The sequence below is a fragment of the Taeniopygia guttata genome, chromosome 3 (assembly GCF_048771995.1).
Source record: "Taeniopygia guttata chromosome 3, bTaeGut7.mat, whole genome shotgun sequence".
NCBI lineage: Eukaryota > Metazoa > Chordata > Aves > Passeriformes > Estrildidae > Taeniopygia > Taeniopygia guttata.
In genome coordinates, this window is record NC_133027.1 from 97,348,675 (window position 1) to 97,368,717 (window position 20,043).

Below are 20,043 nucleotides of genomic sequence, written 5' to 3' on the forward strand. Positions count from 1 at the left end.
TCATACTACTACATCCCAGTGCTCAGCCCAAGGTGCTTTCCCTGCTGAGGGCTGAAGCCTGAACAGCAACACACAGCAAGTGAAAGGAGCTTCTGCCTTGCCTCCCAGACACCTCAAAGCCATGGGGTGTGAGAAGACCCTTCTTGCTGGTCTTGCACTGATCCAGTTGGGATCTCCCATGTGTTTCCCTGCCCACAGCAGCTCTGGGGAGGGAGCAGAGCAGTGGTGTTTTGTGGCATTGTACATCACAGGAGGGGCATGGAGTGTGGATGGCTGAAATGTGCAGCTGCTTTAACAAGTTGCTGGTCCTTGCAGCAGAGCTGCGTTTCATGGGAAGGCTCTGCCACCTGCTCAGCTCTGCTCAGATGTCTGTGGCCATGCTCCTGACAGCACGTGGGCTGGTCTTTCACAGGGAGCAGGGATAATGCACCTGGAGTCATATTAAATTGTTAAAATTGCAAATGAAACACTTGCAGGCATGTGCACAAGGGAACACAGGGTGGCTTTCCACACTCCCTTGTCTCCATTCCAGAGGTTCAGGTGAGGCTCCTCACCAGCCTTCTGCTCCTCTGGAAGGTTCTGGTTGCAAATTCCTTAAGGAAGCCATGCCCTGGCCCCTGCCTCCTCTCCTCAGAGGATGTGGGCTGGTGTCTGCTGGATGCTCTCCATCACCTCACTGGTGGGAGGAGAACGAGAACCCATTTGGAATCAGGGATGATGTGGTTTCTCCAGGTGACATAAAGAGACTCTACATTTCGTTCCAGCTGTTCAGCAATAGAATATATTTAACTTAAAAAAAAATATATCCACAGTATCAAAACACAAGAAGTCACAATCCAATACTCAGTGATATAAATAGGCATACAAATGGTCCTCTGCAACCCCTCAGTTTGGCCTCCAGTACGACAATGAAAGGTGGGCTCACCAGCAAGGTGCAAACAGCACAGGTGGGCAGGCCCCAGCTCCCTCCTTCCTAAGGTGGAAAATCTGAGGTACCCATGCATGGCCAAAACCAAGGAGAGCACAGACTTGAGCCAGCAATCTCCCTCCCAGCGTTGGGAACAGTGCCTGTGCCGGTGTGTGGTGGCTGAAGGAGGGATAGGGGCCAGGGTGGGATCGCTTGCTGGGTGTCTGGGGGAGCACTGCCATCACCTCCAGCAGTGCTGGTAGAGGTGAGCCCATTTTGATCCCAAGCCAGAATGTGCCATTCCCTTTCACCTGCCTGTTGAAAGCATTCTCAGAGCTGGAAGATGGATTGAGCTACTCTGGCCTTTGCCATTCTTAGAGCCTGAACAAAACCTTCACTTCCCACTGCACCATTCCAGCAGTGGGGACAGGACATTGTTGCTTCCCTCTGGCCAGTTGGGTGGGTGCAAGAGAAGCAGGACTTGACTTTTAGCCTGGCTTAGGTATTTGTACAGATGACAGGAGGAGGAAGGATGGGTTGTGGGTAGCATGAACTCTGGTGGGATAAACTGTAATTAACCCTGGTTCAGATGGTGCCACTGTGACCTGTGGTTTTGCACCATCCTGCTCCCACAGGGGGATGGGAATGCTGAGGGCCAGTTTGGGAAATAAATTGCAGCACTGCTTCAAAATGCATAGTGTGTCTGAGCATGAAGCAAAGTCAGCTGGAAAATACAGGGCTGTGTTGCCACACCATGGTTAGCAAGTGTGTGGGACAAGACATTGCTTTTACCTGGGAGGAGTGTCAGATCTAGCCAGAGTCTCCTTGTACCTGGGGTTCAGATGTCAAGGAACTCTTGGTGGTGTCTTGCAGTGGATGCAGTTTGGGCTGGGTAGCAATAAAATGCACCCTGGCTGGAGTGTATGCATGTCTGTGAACTGCAGAGTCAGCCCAGAACAAGCAGGAGGCAAGGAATAAAACAGCCCTCTGAAGAATACTGGGTCTGTGAGCTTCAGCTTCCTGTCCACAGAGCTCAGCACAACACTCACAGCACGACTTAATGGGCAATTTCCAGCACAACTGCAAGGTCTTTAATAAAATGTCTGAAAGACAGTGCACAGGAGGAGGGACATGCAGCTTTGTGTCCTGGGAAGGTGGAGTCCCCTCTCACATCTAACTCTCCTGACCCCATGGCTCTGTGTGCCAGAGCTGCTCCCAGCACAAAGCCCCAGTGACCTTCTCTGCTCTGACTGCCACAGATGAGAGGAACAGTATGGCCAGCCAGGCAAAAGGCTGGGAGGGTGGGAGTCACCCGCCAAAGCATCTTCTCCATGGTAAATATGGATTTGGCAACACCAATGAACTTGGGAAAATGGTCCTGTGCCCTGTGCTGCAATGGGGGCTGACCCAGGATGAAGCTATTTTTTCACTGAGTTGGTTCCTACCTAGAATTGCTTTCCAATGAGTAGTAAATCAGTTGTTCAGCCCAGCTGGGTTCAAGTACCAAGAAGCTATTTCATTAAAGCCCTTTTTTGGTTTTGGTTGTTGTTTTGGTTTGGTTTGGTTTTGAGAAACCTGGTTTTCACAATCAGAAAGGAGCAGCAGAAAATTCTGTGTTGCTGGCAGATGGGGGAGAAGCAACTGCATTTATTCTTCATTACCCACATCACTCTTTAGCTGTAAAACTCGCATGTCAAACATCTACATTTACAAAGCAGGTGATGGTGCTGGGATAGCTGGGGGCCATGCACTTGGGACCACAGGAAGGGCTCGGGCTGTGCCCTCTGGCTGTGCTCTCTGGCTGTGCTGTTTGCAGCTGGTCACAGGCACAGCTCCCACGGGAGAGAGGGGAGTTATCCAGCCCCGGTGGAGGCGTTGTCCCCTCTGCAATGCTTCGGAAGGAGGTGTGAAAGCGCTGGGTCGTTAATTTTACCCTAAAGAGAAAGAAAGTAATTGTTGATAGGGGAAAGCTCCAGATTTTCACTCGTACCTGTGTCTTCACAGCGCGGCTCTTGTCAGTGCCTGGATTGTGGGCACCAGACACACCCCTCCAGATGCTGCCAGCTGCCCACAGAACTCTGACCTCTTGTGAGAGGAGGAAAACCAAGTCATAGAGGAGGCTGTTGTACTAAAGATGGGAAGAGCAGAACCCGCTGGTGACCGCAGCCCTGCCCTGGGCTCAGTCTCTGAGCTGCCCACTGCTTGCCACGTGGAGACCTGAAGCCAGGGTGAGGGGCTCACCATTGCCTGAGAGCAGGCTGCTGCTCACATCTGGGCTGGGGGAGCCAGTTTTATTCAGGGCTATTGAAAAAAGCAATGGGATTTATCATTTTTATTACTACCACAGGACAGCCGTGGGGAAAATGCAATTAGATGCTTGCTGCCTGGTAGCAAGGCCAATCTATAAAGTGGCTCCTGTCCTAAAACTGAGAGTGGGAAACTGTCTGCTTCTAATTAAAATCAATTAAGCAAGTCACCACAGTAGGCAAAAATAAGGCTTTTTGTTCTGGGTGTCATTTGACAGATTTCAGAGTCTCTGAAGTGGTGCATTGAGTGTTTTCTTGGCTTCACCAATTCAATAAGAAGGTGAAAGATAAGAGAAAATTTTACAGAGCAAAACCTGAAAGTAAATTATAAATCCCACACTTCATCTGTGCAGTGCTCTGACTCCCTCATGCAATAAATGCAGGCAGCACCCAGACCTAACCAAAGTGATGGTCTCAGAAACCTGCAGCCATCCCAGGGAGGGCAGCATTTCCATTCGATCCTTTCCCAGCCAAACCAATTCTCCCATCCTAACTAGAGCACAGAGACAGACAGCAGCAAATGTGGCCCAAAAGCTCAGCAAAACCCTGGTAGTGCTGATGAGGAGCTTATTCTGTCCCTTTTTGTTCCCAGGGGACCTTCTGTGCAGGTGCTAGGTCTCTGGGATGGGGCATCTGCTGCTGACATGATGCCACAGGAGATATGACTTTTGGCAGTTTAGGCCCAGTAAAAATATCAGCTTGTTTATTCCTCCCTCCTGAGGCTTTATGTGCTGCCTGTCCACTACACATTTAAATCCACCTTCTAAAAGTGAACCCAACTTCACAGGCACCAGAAGAAATTGTTGTTAAGCCACACTTGCTGCTCCTATTTCAAAGGTGTTGCCTGGTTCCTTTATGCCTGTTATGCATGTCTGCAGGGGCTCCTGTACACCTGTCCTGACACCACAGCACAACTGATTTGATGCTCAGGCAGTGTTTGGTGTTTGCACTTGACCCAGCCATTCTGGTTTGGCAAAGGTGAGGCGTAACCATTGCTCTTTGTCATTGCACATGCTACAGCTGAGTGGGCAAGTGGTTTGGGTGACTTCAGAGCCAGTTATAGACCTCAGAAAAAGAATTCTCACTGATGACAGCAGCAGCTTGTGAAGGTGTTTTCCAGATGTGCTACAGATTCCCTGTTTGCTACTGGTTAGGATCCTATTTACCCCTTATTTTCCCAGGTGGGAAATGGAGGAGCAGAGATGGTCTGTCTCATAGGACATGCTGAAGCTCAGTTCTGTGACACCTGTACAGCCCAGCAAGCCACAGAGCTGCAGATGCCACAGCACAGGCCACTGCCTGAACCAATCGCTTTGGTAAAAATGGACAAAGACGCTTGAAATAGTGAATGTTGTGAGCAGAAATCCTTCTGGTCATCGCTGTGGCAGTGGTACTCTTGAGGATCTCATCCCCTGGCTTTAGTGCAGATCCCAGATGGCTCTTTTTCCACCACTGACCTGCTTGATTGGTTTTCTCCAGCTGCTGCTCTCCTCCAAGCCTCTCCCTGGCCAAGCAATGTAACTATGGCTCGCTGCAGCCTGGCATTCTGGCAGGATAACTGTGCTGCTTTTCCTCTGGAGCACTTCCAGCCCTGGCCTAACAAAAAGCACCAACTGGTACTTGCTTTCCAAGGAAACCTTTGCTCCTCTGCTGCCTGTGTTGTGTGGCTTGTGTCGCTCTAAAAACAGATGGGTTTTCATCTCTTTTCCTCTAAATGACAAATGCAAAGTCTTCCTGTCTGCACCATGTCATGATCTTCACTTTCTATGCAGTAGCCCAAAAAGTGGAGCTCAGCATCCCTGTTTGGATACAGGGCAGTGACTAAATACCTGTTTCTGTCTGTCCAGCATGGCAGAACAAAGCAGTTTAGGGTGTGAGGCAAGAGAAATGCAGCCTGAATTATACCACGGGTTTGCTTAGGAGACCTGTCCTTTTTCCTTACTGTACACTGCGAGCTGTACAAATACACTGCCCTACCTGAAATCTGGCTTGCTAAAATGTACAATTAATTGTTTGTGTTACAAATTTGCCTCCTTGTCTATATATATTTTTTTTTTCCCAATTAATACTGCTGAGATCAGAGGAAATACTTGAGCCAGCATCTTCACAATGAAAGCTGGTGCTCCCAAGGCTCCTAACTCTCTGCCTCTTCTCCTGTTCAGGCAGCCCAAAGCTTTTTATAGTGCCCAGCCACAAAAGGGTCAAGTGGAAAAAGTGTCATTCCTTCTGATGCCTGCATTGGATAAATGGGCATAGTTTAGAGGGGTCCTGTCCCATCACAAGTTAGTTGGGACTGTGAATACTGCTTTGTCCTCAGCCCTGAAGAAGGACCTCCTGAGCTGGGAGGGCAAAGAGGTACTGATGTCTGCTTCCCACCGGCTGTGGGCTCACAGCGCAGTGCGGGCATTGAGCAGGGAGGAACCTTGCTGGGAAGAGAGGTGTTGCATTAAATCCAGACAGTGTCCCTGCATCAGGAGAACAGCAGGGGTTGGTAGGGAGGCTAAGCCAGAGATTTGCTAAACCAAAACACTAAAGGAACTTCCCAGCAGGTCTCTGTGGGATCACTTGACAGGTGCCCTGCCCAGCACAGAGCTCTCCTCCACCCTTGGTGGGCAGCTCGGGGCAGTTGCTACATTTTGACACCCCAGGTGTCTTTACAACAGAGGGTGTTTTAGCTGACAGGACCTGTTCTGCATGAAAAATAAAAACCTTGTTAAAAGCAGACCATCATACCAGGAGAGGCTGGACACTTGCAGGGCAGTGGGGTTTGCTGCCATTGCTTTCTCACTATCTGACTCCTGGCAGGAGCAGTGGGCTGGGAGTAGGTCTCAGCTCTGCCATGCTTGGGTGGCTCCCGGTTTTGGCAGAGGGTTTGTGTGAAACTCCTCTGTCTGGAAGGGCCCTCCTTGTGTGTCAGCAGCCTGGCTTTGCCCTGCTTTTTCTCTTTGGAGAGAAAAAGCATCCAGGCGCTGACACTAAGCTGAGATCCTCTTAACCTGCTGCAGTCAGAGGAATCACTCCACCTGCAGCCACTGCAACTCTGCACATCATGTTCAAACCATTAAATCACAGCCCCATCCCATTTGGCTATGGGCCTTCCAACCACAACAGCTCCCAAGCACTTGTCTAGTACCAGGTAGTGATCCTGGAGTTTTGGATACTTACCTGGGGAAGCAGAGCTGGGATGCTGCTTCAGCCAGGAGCACTCATTGTGCTCTAAGGGGATCCATTTTCAAAGCATGGAGACACTGCTAGCAAGTCCCTTTCAGGGGCAGGAAAAGTCGCATTCTTTGGCTCCCCAGTACTGTTTTATATGAGAGGCTTTTGGCAGTACTTGCTGCTCTATAGGTGAGGTGCTGCAGGACACCAGTCCTGTGCTAGGAAAAGTGTTCCCTGGGCTGGTGGGAGCTCTGGTCTTTGCATGGTGGCAGCGGATGGAAGCAGGGGATGGCCCCGGTCACTTCAGCGGTACAATATGGTTTACAGCAAGCACGTTTCTCAAGACATCTGTGGGGACAGAGCTTCAGTGAACATCATATATACACAGACAGCAGAGGAGCCTGGGTTGGACCCTCCACTACTGCAAAGCAGTCACGGATGGAATCTCAGGGTGGGGAAAAAAGAACCACTGGTTTGCTTTTACATCCTGTACATACATCTATGAATAGCTCCTTGGCATTTGATGTTCACAGCCAGCGTCCTTTAACAGCAAGCATAAAAAGGAGGCAAAACATCTTCAGCGACCTCCCCCTGGGAGCAGAGGGAAGGCAGGATCTCCCTCTCCCTTGGTTCAGCTGCCTGCCTAGGTGCCACCTTCGCCAAGGGTGTTTCCTTGTCCTGGCACCCTTGTCCTCGTCGGCCGCCCCCCGCGTGCTGGCCGGGACCAGTCCAAGCCAAGCCGTGCTTGCCTCATCTCCGCTGCTCAGGGGCATCAGTGCAAGTCTGCGCCGGCTGCTCTGCATCTCCGCTCCGCTGGACGGGCAGGTGAACCGGGCAGACACAAGGAGACAAAACAAAGGGGACAAGAAGAGAGACAAAGGGTAATGAAATGTCCGTGGCCCACGGCTGCCAAAGGAAATCTGTCGCCGTGTTTCTCTGACCATACTTGTCCCAGCCACTACAGCTGCTGTGGGATCCCCTGTTCCTTGTAGCCTGTGAGGAGGGAGGGGAAGGGAACATGATTAGAGTTAATTCCAAATGAGGATCCTTGATGAGGCTCAAGCAAGCCACGAGCCTGGTTTACCAGGAGTGGCAAAAACCACGTGGGAAAACAGGAGGGGTGCCACATTCTCCCTCGTGGCCAGGCTGCCCAGGGCAGCCCCCTGCCCTGCTTTAGCCAACAGCTGCCTGGTGCTGCCTCCTTCCTGGGCACAGCCAAGTGGATGCTGGCAGCCAGCCCTGCTGCTCTGGCACCCTCCTGCCACCAGCCTGGCACGGGCGCCTCCGCTTGAAGAGATTGTAAGAGCACAGCAGGTACCAGTGGTCACCAATTCCAGCCCAATAACCTAAAGTTTTTATGGAGTGTGTTTTCCTGCAGTGCAGGGGAAATGGATGCCCTTGTATCCTGCTCCAGAGACATGGCTGCTCCCAAGCACTGCCCTGGTAGGTCGTGCATCTGACCTTGGGATACATCTCTCCTTGGGATCTACTTGTGTTTGCACCTTTTTACCCCCAGAGCACTATCAGGTAGGAGGAGTTTGGTTTTCTCTCTCCATCTTTTTGTTCCCACGCTGGGTTTTGCTGGTGGTGCTCCCCAGCAGCAACCAATTTGCGCTGCGGTTTGCACAGCTGAGCAAACGCCTCTGGGAGGAGAAGGGGAATGCCATGAATCGCAGGTTGAAGTGTCAAACAGAGATCTTGGGATGCCTCTAATGATATTCTCACTGCCTGGTTCTGCACTTGCTTTGCTCCAGCCCAGCAGAATTACAGCTTTTCTCAGGGCACAGCAGCCATCCATTGTGCCTGGAGGAAACAGATTTTTTCAGCGGGAGGAAACCGATTTTTTCAGCAGCAAAACCAAGGAAACTGCCAGGATCCCTGTTCCTTCATACCCTTTCCTCTTCTTGTGGCCATGAGGTTTGATGCACTTCCCAGGCAAGAAAGTGAAACCCTTGGGGTCCCACTGTGTGGCAGCCACATGGATGTTGCAAGGGCTCAAGTAGCCTGTCCTGCTGCTTGTCTCAGCTCCTTGAGGTCCCAGATTATTTACTGTCCTGCACACTGTGGTGGAGGGCAGGCTGCAAATCCCACAGGGGACAGCTTCATCCCCTGATGGGGCTAGGGCAGGGAAAGGCAATAGGAGAGCATCTGCAGCTCCTGTGCTAGGACAGGATGATGAGAATCGCTTTCCTAAGTGGCTGCAATGACTGCTACAGAAGCTTTCCCCACTTTCCTTTCAAGAGAACCTTGTTATTCTGACTGTATCAATGCAAAAAATCTCTTAGTTAAAGAAGCAAACTGCCCTTACTTGCAGTGCCTGCCACAGTGAAGATCTTTCAACTAAAAAAACTTTTAAAAATCTGGAGTGGCTTTTTTTCTTAGCTTAAGTAACATAAGTAACCTGTCATTTTTATATTTTGAATTTAAAAGAAGTCTGAAATTTCATATCTCAGAAGAATGCTTAACTTTTCAAACAATTTCCATTTATGCTTTGTAATGTTTCTTTCTAACCTTTGTGTTAGGCTTCTCTAAGTCCCTTACAGAAACTGAACACAAAATACCAGCAGGTGCCAGAATCCCTATCTGTAAGGGACTTTTTGTTCAACTAAGAATTGACTCCAGCGAGTGAACTTTGCTGTACTTTGTAAAAAATCCACACATTCACCCAGGTTTGGCATCCTGGACCCCTGCTGTTAAACAAGCACAAGGGACAGAATAATGACACTTAACTGAATTTCTGCCTATTGTGTGCAGCTGAACAGAAAGACTCTCATCTCTTTCAAACAGCTTTTTCTAGGGGGCAAAATGATGATTTCACATGCATTTATGTTTTAAGTGTGAGTCAGCTCTCTAGGCAAGGTGAGCTGGCTGGAAACTTGTAATTTGGGCTTGTCTATGGCACTGGTTTAATTTGTTTAGGGAGCAGAGTTAAAAAAACCAACAAAGAACCTTATGGACCAGAAAGGTGGGACCTGCCTTCAATCCTCAGCTAAAGCAAGAGTAACTTACTTGTACAGCCATGATTTATTGAGATATAAGAAAATTAAGACTGGGAAATCCTTTCAGTCTGGCTGTTGCTGTTGAAACTGGCTGGAAGGAAGTTACAGTGGCCAAGTCTGTCTCTTTACATGACCATAAGCCAAAAAATGACCTGTCCTATGCTGAACTTTTTTATTACAATACTTCAGACTTAACTTATCAAGTAGTTTATACGTGAAAAGAGTTATTGCATTTATTGTATAGGAATAGCTGCTCTGTATGAAGCAGCTTTATGTTAATATGCCTGCAATAAAACTAAGGTGCAATTCTGTAGAACAGAGAGCTCTGGGTTCAGGACTAAGTGGGCCTGTGCACAAAGTCACTGATTTAATCGAGTTTACCTGAAATTGCACTTCTCCTGTAAACCACTGCATGTAAGATTGAGAAGAAGAGAACCCAGGTTGTGCACAGGCTGTCCTTCTGGGACTGGGTTCATGCCAAGGGTGGCTTCAGGATGCCCTCAATGCTGAAATGGGTTCCTGCTCTGTTCCAAGGGTGCCCTTGGGGCATCCCCAGGGGCATTTCAATGCTGTGTGAAGGTTTTCAGCATCCCTGGGGCTGTGCAGCCACAGGACAGACACAGAGACAGTCGGACACACACATGTAAAGGCACGTGGCTGGACTTGGGCTGGGAGTGGGTAGCGCTGGCCAAAGTGAATTCCAGATGTCCTGCCCCGACCGATGCTTGCTGCTCTCCATGGGAAACTGCCTCGGAGCATGAGGAGGAGGAGGAGGAAGAACAGAAACAAACTTACCTTGTGAGACTTTGATGATGAACAAAAGGAGGCAAAGGAACATGAAAGAAAGAGAGAGGGAGAAATGTAACTGTAGATGATATATCTGAAACACATGGAGAACCAGAAGAGAATGAACAAACTGAGGCTGCAGGGTAAACAGAGAACGGCTGCTCTACCATCAGACATTCACACCAGGGCTAAACATTTCTTAAAATCCTTGTACTTGAAGTGGATTATTTCATTTGGGACTCTTGTTTAAAGATGACAGGGGAATCCTTATCTGCTCTTCCAGCCCCAAGCAGGACAGGCTGGATAGGCTAACACCTCTGAGCAATGCTCCCAGAAACTCTCTCCTCTGTGCCATTGGCATTTTGTGGGTTTGACTGAAGGGGAGCCACTGAAGGAAGGCATCAAACAAGACATCACAGTGTACCAAAGGGCTCATGGCATACCATTCACAGTCCCAGAGCTGGAACAAATATACCTGAAGAGTTTTTGGCAGCTTTCCTTCTCAGTCTGCTTGTGCCCACAGGTAACTCACAACCACAGCATGCCTCAGCCTGTGGTGCTGCAAACACTGGTGCTATTTGACATTCCTACAATGTTTTAAGAACTTGACCCACTGCTGCAATTGATGGGAAACTGCAAAAAAGGGTATTTTAACTACTTTCCTCAGGCCTAGTTTGTGGAACAACTCTTTTTAGATCTTTTTTTTTTTTATGTAGTAAGTCCAAGCAGGCAATATGTCCTTGGCATTTTCTTCATCTCATGAAGGGTTACTGGTTGGCTTGGGCCTCCTGCTTCCCTTTCCTTCCCAGGACAGCAGTGTTACCTGCCCCAGCAGGGGCCCTGCAGAGCAGAGAGGCTCAGTGATGCTTTCCCTCGGAGCCTGAGCATACAGCAACTGTGCAATCATCTGCTGCTGCTTCTGGCAGGGTCTGAACAGAGTAATTAGCACAGGAGTGACGAGGATGGCATGATTACAGGTGAGTTCTCACTACTGGCTGGCAATCAGCCCCAAGAGTTGGCTGAAGTCTCCATCCAGTGAACCTGAAGCAATGGTGCAGCCAAGCAGATCGTTCATTCAGAGGCCGAGAGCTGGGGGAGGGCTTCCTTCAGAAACCAAGCTTGATTTCTTGGCTGCATTCAGCAGAGGCAAAACAATGCCTGGACAAACAGTCCCTGATTTGTATCCCCTGTGCCACATCAGTGTGACCTTACTATGTTATTTCTCTGGCATTTCTGTCAAGAAATGGCACACAGCCTTTTATACCAGGCTCTGAGCAGGCAGGGACTTCCTGGAAAGTTCATTCTGCACAGTGGGTTGATGAAGATGTGGGCTGGGGACAAGGTGTGCCTGTAGCTGAGGGAGCTTTGCCTGGAAAGCCTTAGGAGGCTTGTTTTCCAGTTGGCTTTGGCCAGCTAATTAGCTGTGGTTTGCCTCAGCTCTGTGCATCATTCCCGCAGAGCTGGCGAGGGGCTCCAGGAGAGCACACTGCAGCAGCACTGCCCAGCCATTTATTGGCAGGAGAATTAAGTGCTCCCTAATTCTACCTTTGCCTTCAGACAGCAGGTACAGCAGAGGACAGTTCCCAAAGCCATCTGGCTGCTTAAAGAAGATATCTCTGGTGTCCAGTGGGGCCAGCTGGCAGTTCATTTAAATTAGCAGAGAAAATACCCTGTGCTGTGGTGCTGCCAAAAGTAATTAAGTGTGACAGCAAAACTGCATTCAGTTTATCTTCCTTCTGGGATATTATCCTGATAAAGGGCACCCTAGAGGAGATGAGGGTTGGAAAGGTCAGTCAGTCTCAAGTCCCACCTTGTACCTGACAGACATGGATCTACCCACTCTTGGAGTCTTCCAGGGGCAGAGAGAGCAAATCCTGCCATACTACCTCTGCAGCATTTTGACCTTACTGGAGGAAAAACATCCTCTAATTTCCACACAGGTCCTTCCTGGTGTTACTCAAGTCTGTCTTAGGCTGAACTGCTGCCCTCTCACATTTACTAGCCCGCTGAACACCTTCATCATCAGCATGCTACTGTCTAGTGGTTCTCTGGACTCTCTCCAGGTTTTCCACTTGAAGTACAGCCTCCAAAGCTGGCCACAAGCCTCACCACAGCTTTATGCATGCAAAGAAAGGTGATGGGATCAGCGAATGCCCTACAAGCTCTGCTCCCACCTGCCTGTGTGGTGTTCATTCCCTCTGCAGCAATGTTCCCCCTGTGCCGCTTGTGACTCACTGCAGCCACCACATCCTTCCCTGAAAAACAAGTTGTTCCCTAGTGTGTATTTATGCAGTTGATTAGTCCTTCTGTAGAGTCCTGGGCTTGTCCCTACAGAGCAGCACTTTCTGTTTCCAGACCATTTCTCTGGCTGCATGGATCCAGGCACTGCCCTCGCTGTGCCTGCCGCGCTCACAGCCAGTGCTGGTGTGCGTCTGGGGAGCCTCTCCTCCAGCCCATCCTCAAACCACAAATGAAAATACTGAGCAGAGCTGCACAGGAGGGAGCTTTCCACACACCTCTCTTTATCTCTTTTCAGGTCAGGAAAATCCATTTAGAGGAAAGTTTTCAAGTGCATTTTCACACAGGCCACGTCCCCCTGGCTTGCTGGCAGGAACGCTGTGTGAGACGGGGTCAGCATCTGAAGGTTAGCAGGGATGGCTGACTGCTGCCACCTCTCATGAAATTAATTCCTCTGCCATCAAAGGGAATCAAGCCAGTCTGACACAGCTCGCTCTGGACAGAGCCACGGTGACTTTGTGGGGGTGTTTTTTATTTTCTAAATGCATGCGAGTCACTTACTTGATTACTTCTTCCAGGAACTGAAGCATACCTGATTGGCCTGTAATTCTTCTCCTTTTTCCCTCATTAAGGACAGTTTGCCATTATCCTCAGACCAGATTCCCCCTTTCCATGCCTGGGAAATAGCACTAGAAGATGAAAAGCTGGAAGGAGTCTCCTGTTCAAAAGGCATATGGATGTGGCACTTGGGGAACACGATTCAGTGGTGGAGAAGATGGTGATGGCTTGGACTCAGTGATTTTGGAGGTTATTTTCCAACCTCAGTGATTTTATGATTTTGTGGTTCTAACTCCCTCCCAACTCTCTACCAGCTAACAGAGGCAGGCCCAGGTACAGGGAGTGAGGTGATTATCCCTTAGGGAAAGCCTGAGCAGAGTTCCTGGCCCTCAGCTGCTTCCCACCCTCCTCCCCCTCACTGCTAGCCCTCACCAGCTCAGACAGGACCTGCCGTGTCCTGCCTCTAGCCCATTCAAATAGCCTCACAGGGACACATGGGATTGACCATTTCAAGGCAAGGGGACTAGAGGTGGGCAGTGGTTTCACACTTTTTAAACTATTTCCCATCTGCACCCAGATTCAAGTTGCAGTGGTGTACAGTTCCTGTCCAGTGCATCCAATGGTTTGCACACAAACAAAACCCAGCCAAAGCAAATGGGCAGTGTCCTTAAATGAAATGTCTTATTTCTTGCATTAGAAACATGGTTTCCTTCTTAAGTGATTATTATTTTTTAAAATATGATAACAAGAACCAAGCAGTTTGGGTCTGACAGGGCTGTTTGATTGAGGTAATAGCAAGCAGTCACTTCATTCTTTGTGTCGATTAAGTTTTTTATTTTCTTTTCTTCTCCATCAACCAAGAGCTGCTGCATTTAGCCACTACTTTCTCTGCATGGCAAGTAAATTTAAAAGCAGCTATTTAATGAGATGGCAAGAAATTGCCAAGGGCTGCAGCTTGTCAGATGCTGCTGGTGAAACATAAGACACATTGACTCCTCTTGCCATTCTCTACCACCAGAGGAATGAAATACTGCTGGTGTGCTTGGGGACCACTTGACCTGAACATTCCCACCACATGCTGTTCATCCATTCTCCTGCCTCCCAAACTGCTGGAATCCAGCCAGATGTGGGGAAGAGTGTTTTGGGGATACTTCTAAGCTGTATGGCTTTCCCCAACAGTGAAACTGGAGAAGACCCTCCCAGTAAGACCCTCCTAAGCACCCACCCCGCTTAGGTGGAGAGCAAGGCTTTGGAGCAAAGCAAGTCAGTTTCAGTGGTGGTTCTTTGTCAGGACAGATGCTTTCCTGACTCTCCCCACACCTGCAGAGTGGGGTCCTGCCAGACAGCGACCCGCACATGGTGGCTGCCCCACAGAGGAAGAGCAGAAGAGTTTATGGTTATGAACATTCACTTATGGCATTACACACAAATCTGGCAGATTCTTGAAGACACATCACACGTGGACAGCAATTCACAATTTAGCCTCAGAAATAACCTGCTCTGCAGGTACATCTGGAAGGAAATGTGGTAGGTGGTTTGCAGGATAAAGCAAAGAGCAGTACTGCCTTTGTCCTGAGGAAAGCTTTTGCTTTGCACATGTTCAGGTTTTTAATATCCATCATTTGCTCTGCATGGGGACTGCCTTAACTGAAGCTGGCTCAGAAATTATCAAGTGGTTCCTTGAGAGGCTTTAACCCCTGGGTTTAGCAGCTGAAAATGTGCACTGGTTTCCTGCTTTTTTTTTTCCAATTTCATCAATTTTGTCTTTGGGTGGATTCCTGGCAGCTTCCTGAGATCCTCTCCCCGCCTCTGTTGTGCAGCCACAGATGTCATCAGCAGAAATGACAAAGTGGAGCCTCTTCAAACCAGAAGGCAAAAGCTGCTGGTAAGATGGTCTCTGGGAGAAGGGCTTGCTTTGGGAACTGCCTGTCCTGTCAGCCTGACAGGTCTCAGACCTGTTTGGTTTGAGGGCTCGCCCATCGGCCTCTGGAAGGGAGTGGGGTCTTGCAGATGCCACCAGCACCCTGAGCTGTGTTTCTTCTGGCTTTCAAGGTGAGATGTCACCTCCATCCTATACACCAGGATAAAGGAGATATGACACAACTTTCACCCCAGTAAAAGCCTCTACCAGATGAAAGTTACAGAGCCTGTGTTCTGGTATGGTAATATCTACTAACTGGTGACTTAAATTATGTACATTTAAAAAAGGATTCTTCTTTCCTTAAACTAATGTTTTAGTCACCTCAAAGGGTCTATGGGATGTTGTTCTAGGAGCAGCAAAACATTTCTGGCTCAGCCTAAGAACTTGGTCTGAAACATGAAAAAATTCTCCAAAACAATGGGTAAATATATCCTGGGGAGGAAGGGGAATGTCCAGAAGGGTCCCCAGGGCTTTTCTGGGGACAGCTGGCCCTGGGAGCAGAGGTGGCCTAGCAAGAAGGTCTCACTAACCACAGATTTGCAGCCAGATTCACGAGGGACAAAGGGCTTTCTTGTTCAAATGGATGTGACTAGGGCAGAAGGGGCTCCAGACAGCAGAGTTCACAGTGTTCCCCCTTCCTGCGCATTTCATTTCATCCAGGGAAGCTCCTGACCCACGTGGTGGGATGGGAGACTGTCACAGATATGTCACAAGGCCCATTCCCACTGCCTCCTAGCAATATCTCTGCCTACGGTGTTTCTCATGGACTTGCAGAGCCCATCCTGTGTCTCTTTCTCCCTGGAGTGCAGCTCAGTGGCCTGCAGGGACATTATCTGGGACCCAGTTCCATTGCCAGGGGGAGGAGAAGTCAGGAGGGCGAGCGCACTGTACTTACTTGCAAGAATGACCATGTCCATGCCCCAGAATATGCTCATGATCCAGCCCACCATGACGATGGCCGTGAGGATCTGGATGAGGGCGGCGGCGATGTTCAGCCAGAAGACGCAGCACATGTGCCGGTCCGGGAGGTCGGTGCGGGCCCCGCAGAGCACGGTGAATGCCGACACGAACGTTCCTGGGGACACAGGAGCAGCACACGCCCGTGAGAGCCACGGCAGCACCTCCTGACACTCGCTGCTGCTATGTGTAGTAGATATAATTCGCACTATTTCTAGTATGATATATGTGATATTGAATATTCGTTGGAGTATGCATGTTTGTATTAGGAGTCCCCCCCCACCCTCGCAGGTGAGACCTCGTGTATATTAGAACCCGATTTACACGTAAAAGGATGTGGCTCGGCCAGGAGATGGGCCATATGGGGACCATGGAAATCCTCAGACAGATACATGTGAATGCAGCATCCTGGTAAACTTCATCAAAGGATTAAACAACTCTGAATTGTTCTTCATCACCAAAAGTGAAAATCTTATTAACTATGGTCTCTGAATGGAAGAAAAGACTGACTGCCGAAATCTTGGCCTCAGGCGGAATTTTCCCTATAAAAACTGCTTGTGCCAGGATGGAGGTGTGTGGGCATGGAGGAAAACCTCTGCTGAGGCTGACTTCTTGTTGCACACCCAGGGCCGACCCCGTGCCCGGCTCTGTTCTTTCCTTGTGGCTGGCTAGATAGAATTTGATTGCAAAATAAGTATTTTATTTTTTAATTTTAATTTGGCTGGACAAATTTTCATTTATACCACTGCCCTCAGGCCTGCTCCCCTCATGGCCTCCGAAATTTACACTTTTGGACAAAGCCTTGCTTCCTGTACTTGAAGACCAGGGTGAAAAAATCACTCCTTGGGTTTTGGCTCCTTCCACCCCACCTGAAAACGGACAAAAAATCAAAACCTCACAATTCCAATAAAGATTTGTAGGGACGGTATGTTTATTGCAGCGCTGGACGCATGTGAGGGATCTTTCCCCTTCAAAGGACATGCTGCCCCTGAGGACTCCCGATCCTTTTTTATTAGTCCTTACTAATTTCCATATGCATAGCATTTCACAAGAGGTTCATGCATATTCATTATGCTGATTTCTTGTTACACTTACAGCTAGTTACACTTGTACTCAGTTTTTTGTCAGAAAGTACAGAAAGAACTCCTGGGTCACTCTGCCCTGTCTGTTTCAAGGTTTGAGGAGTCTTTCTTATCTCTTATATTTTTAGCTTGGAAAATCACATTCTTTCTCCTTAGCTGGGGCAGTTTTACTAGTGTTGCAAAGTTACCAGACTAAACAGCATATTTTACCTATGTTAGCAAGCTCAAAGCAGCACATTTCACCTAAATCCAAATGGATTTCTACCCTGTTAAACTTTCACTCTGTCTCACACCCAACAGAAACCACTTCTGCACTGCAAGGGAGTGCTGTGTATCTGTGGAAGTACCTTTGTTCTGCCTGGTGACTTCTCCTGGGGAGAAACACTTACTACACAGCAGCTCTAAAAAGGAAAACTGAACCCAGAGCTATGGGAGGACTGGCTCTAGGAATATCTAATGGTCTGGCAGTCTATTAATATGCACAAATACTGCTCTAAAAGGAGCAGACACAAAAAAAACCAAAAAAGGAGTTGCACTGCATTTTTGCACAATGCTCTCCCCAGTCACAAGCTGCTACCTGATGCCATGTTTTAACCTCTCAGAAGTAGCTGAGCTTCTTAAAGTGCTGGAGCCAGGGGACCTGGTGTGGCAGCCCTTGGCTCTGCTTGAGACCAACTTACAAATCTTGCAACCACACTTCAAACTTCCTAAAATGTTTCAGATGAAGGACCTTATTGATGTATTGTGGTAGATAGGGACAGGCGGAGCGGAAGATTACCGGGATGTCACGGAAAGATAGACCCCTTCCCCCCTCTCTCTTCCCTGCTTATCTGTCAACCCCAGGAGTCAGAGAAGAATGTAGCCACACCTGTTCTGGTAAAATTCCACTACCCACTATCCTCCGAGACCCCCAACCCCCCTCTGACGTAGCAAAGACTCCTAAACCTATTTAAACCCACGAAATAAGATAATAAACGCTTTTCAACCGTCTGCCATATTGGTATCTGCGTGTGTTGATTAGCCCGAGTGGCTTGGACGAGACCAGGCCGCCGTGCTGCCTTACCTGAACCAGGTCCCTGGTTGTCTTTCATAAAGGCAACATACTGGTGCCGAAACCCGGGACAAAAGAAGAAAAATTTGCCCGGCTGACGGGTTTCACCTGGACAGAAGCAGCGGCCAGGACGGTCGGACCGTACCCAGGCGTAGGGGAGACGTCCCCGGACCCGCGAGCGTCATGGACAGCGTCGCATGGGTCGTAAGTATGAGGCAATGGAATATCGCATTTAAGCTCAGGGACTTTTATCTTGCTATAGCAAGGCTGCCTGAACTTAGAGCAACCGAATGCTCAGTGGATGCCATGCATCCGGGGATATGGGAACAGTATACAGCCACGCTAGCCGGGGAAGCAAAATCCTCAGGCGAAAGCTTTACGGCACGGGGCAAGGTAAAAGAAACCCCGCGCAAAGCAATAGAAAGGCAAGAAACGCAGAATACAGCGCGCACGTGTTTATTAATTAAACCCGAGCTCGGGACGGGGGCGAAAGCGCGGACCGTCCCTGAGGAGAGTCCACCCGGGAGCGAAGACCCAGAGGGGCTCAGCGCGGCAGCCCCTTCCCCGGATCGGAGCCCGGCCCGGCCCCGCCGGGGAGCGGAGCCCAGCCCGGCACAGAGGACCGTTCCCGCCGGAGCCCGGGGTGGCGCGTTCCGGGCGCCGCGGCCCCGCTTCCGCCGGAGCGCGCTCCGAGCGCCGCGGCCCCGCTCCCGCCGGAAATCGGACCCACCCGTGGCTCCGCGCCGCTTCCCCGCCGGCGCGCCGAGCGGTGCAGCGCCGAGCCCCGCCGCGGGGGCCCCCCGGGACGCCCCCGCCGCGGAGGACCCCCGAGAAACCCCCGCCGCAGAGGAGCCCCGAAAAACCGCGGCTTGCCAATGCGTCCCGCCGCCGCCGCCGGTCAGGGGTCCGTTGCCGGAGGCGCAGCCGTGCGCGGGGCACTTTTCGCGGGAGCTAGCGGGAAAAGCCCGGGGCGCGGGGGCCGCAGCCCGAGAAAGCACAGCCGCGTGGCCACGCTGCCGCCTCAAACATGGCGCCGGGAGCGGCAGAGAGGGGCGGGGCCCGGGCGGTCCCGGCGCGAAAACCCGGACACCGCGCGACTTCAAGGGCGCGCGCGCGCGGGAGAAAGGGGCGGAGAGCGGCTCGGGGCACAGAGCCAATCAGCGGCCGCGCCAGGAGCCGCCACCATATAAGGCAAAAACCACCCCCCGCAGGGGGCGCGGCGAGCCGGGGGGGCGGTAGCGGCCCCTCCCCCGAGGGGGGGAGCGAGCCCGGGGCCGAACAAAACGGCCGGGGCCCCGGAAGTACGCTGGCATTTCATTTCCGGCGCGGAGCCTGGCAACAGCTCTACCAACCCCTCCGAGCCGGCAGGAGCCAGCCGAAACTCCGAAACAAAAGATACGGAACCAGCACAGTTTAAAACAAAACCGAATAGAGTTCTAAGCCGCACCGAAAAGCGGTCACAATACCCCTTAGAGCTGCGACAGAAAAGAGCATCTCGCCAAAGAATACAGGTCCCAACCCCCGGACACACAAAGAGCGCGCGGGCGGGGGGGGGAGCGCGCGGGCGGGGGGGGAGCGCGCGGGCGAACCCAACCCCCTCCCACCGCAAATAACGGCGCGCGTGCCGCAGGGTCAGCAAGAGACGCCCCGATACGGGACCCCGGGGTAGCCCTAGCTATGAAAGTGGGGAGAAAGCCCCCGGGGATGTGGGGGACGTGCTGCCTCTGTGGCAGTCAGAACCCCCATGTGGTGAGACCATGAGAGCCACTGCTGCACACCACTGCTAACAACCGAACTTGACCCTCAAAACAAAACTAATGAGAAGCTATGAGTTCTGTTTGCAGGGCACGCTTGTGAACCATCCCAGTGACACACACACCCCTGCTCCAGAAAGAGATAACAGACCACCAAACTGCCAGACAACACCTGAAAATCCCACGGTGGTAAGATCCAAACATGCACAGTGTCTTTCTTCATGCAATTTTACTGTTACAAGCTTGTAGCCAAAGAAACAAGCTAGCCCAGGCCACTACCCTCATCAGCTATTTAAGTGAGTCGTGCAACAAGTAACAAAGTGCT

At 50.5% G+C, this 20,043-nt stretch overlaps 1 long non-coding RNA gene across 4 annotated transcripts in view; it reads right to left on the reverse strand.

Moving 5' to 3' along the window:
- Positions 1-753: 753 nt before the first annotated feature.
- The window catches only part of STUM (stum, mechanosensory transduction mediator homolog), a 52,125-nt gene continuing 32,835 nt past the window's right edge, over positions 754-20,043 (reverse strand). The window contains exons 2-6 of one of the 4 annotated variants that reach the window (XR_012055276.1): positions 15,770-15,949; positions 12,988-13,084; positions 10,167-10,251; positions 6,379-7,365; positions 754-2,841 (exon numbers count right to left, since the gene is read on the reverse strand). This is a non-coding gene — a long non-coding RNA (stum, mechanosensory transduction mediator homolog). Of the gene's footprint in view, positions 2,842-6,378; positions 7,366-10,166; positions 13,085-15,769; positions 15,950-20,043 lie in introns of all 4 variants that reach the window. The other 3 variants (XR_012055275.1, XR_001122858.5, XR_001122857.5) reach the window with 3 other exon arrangements.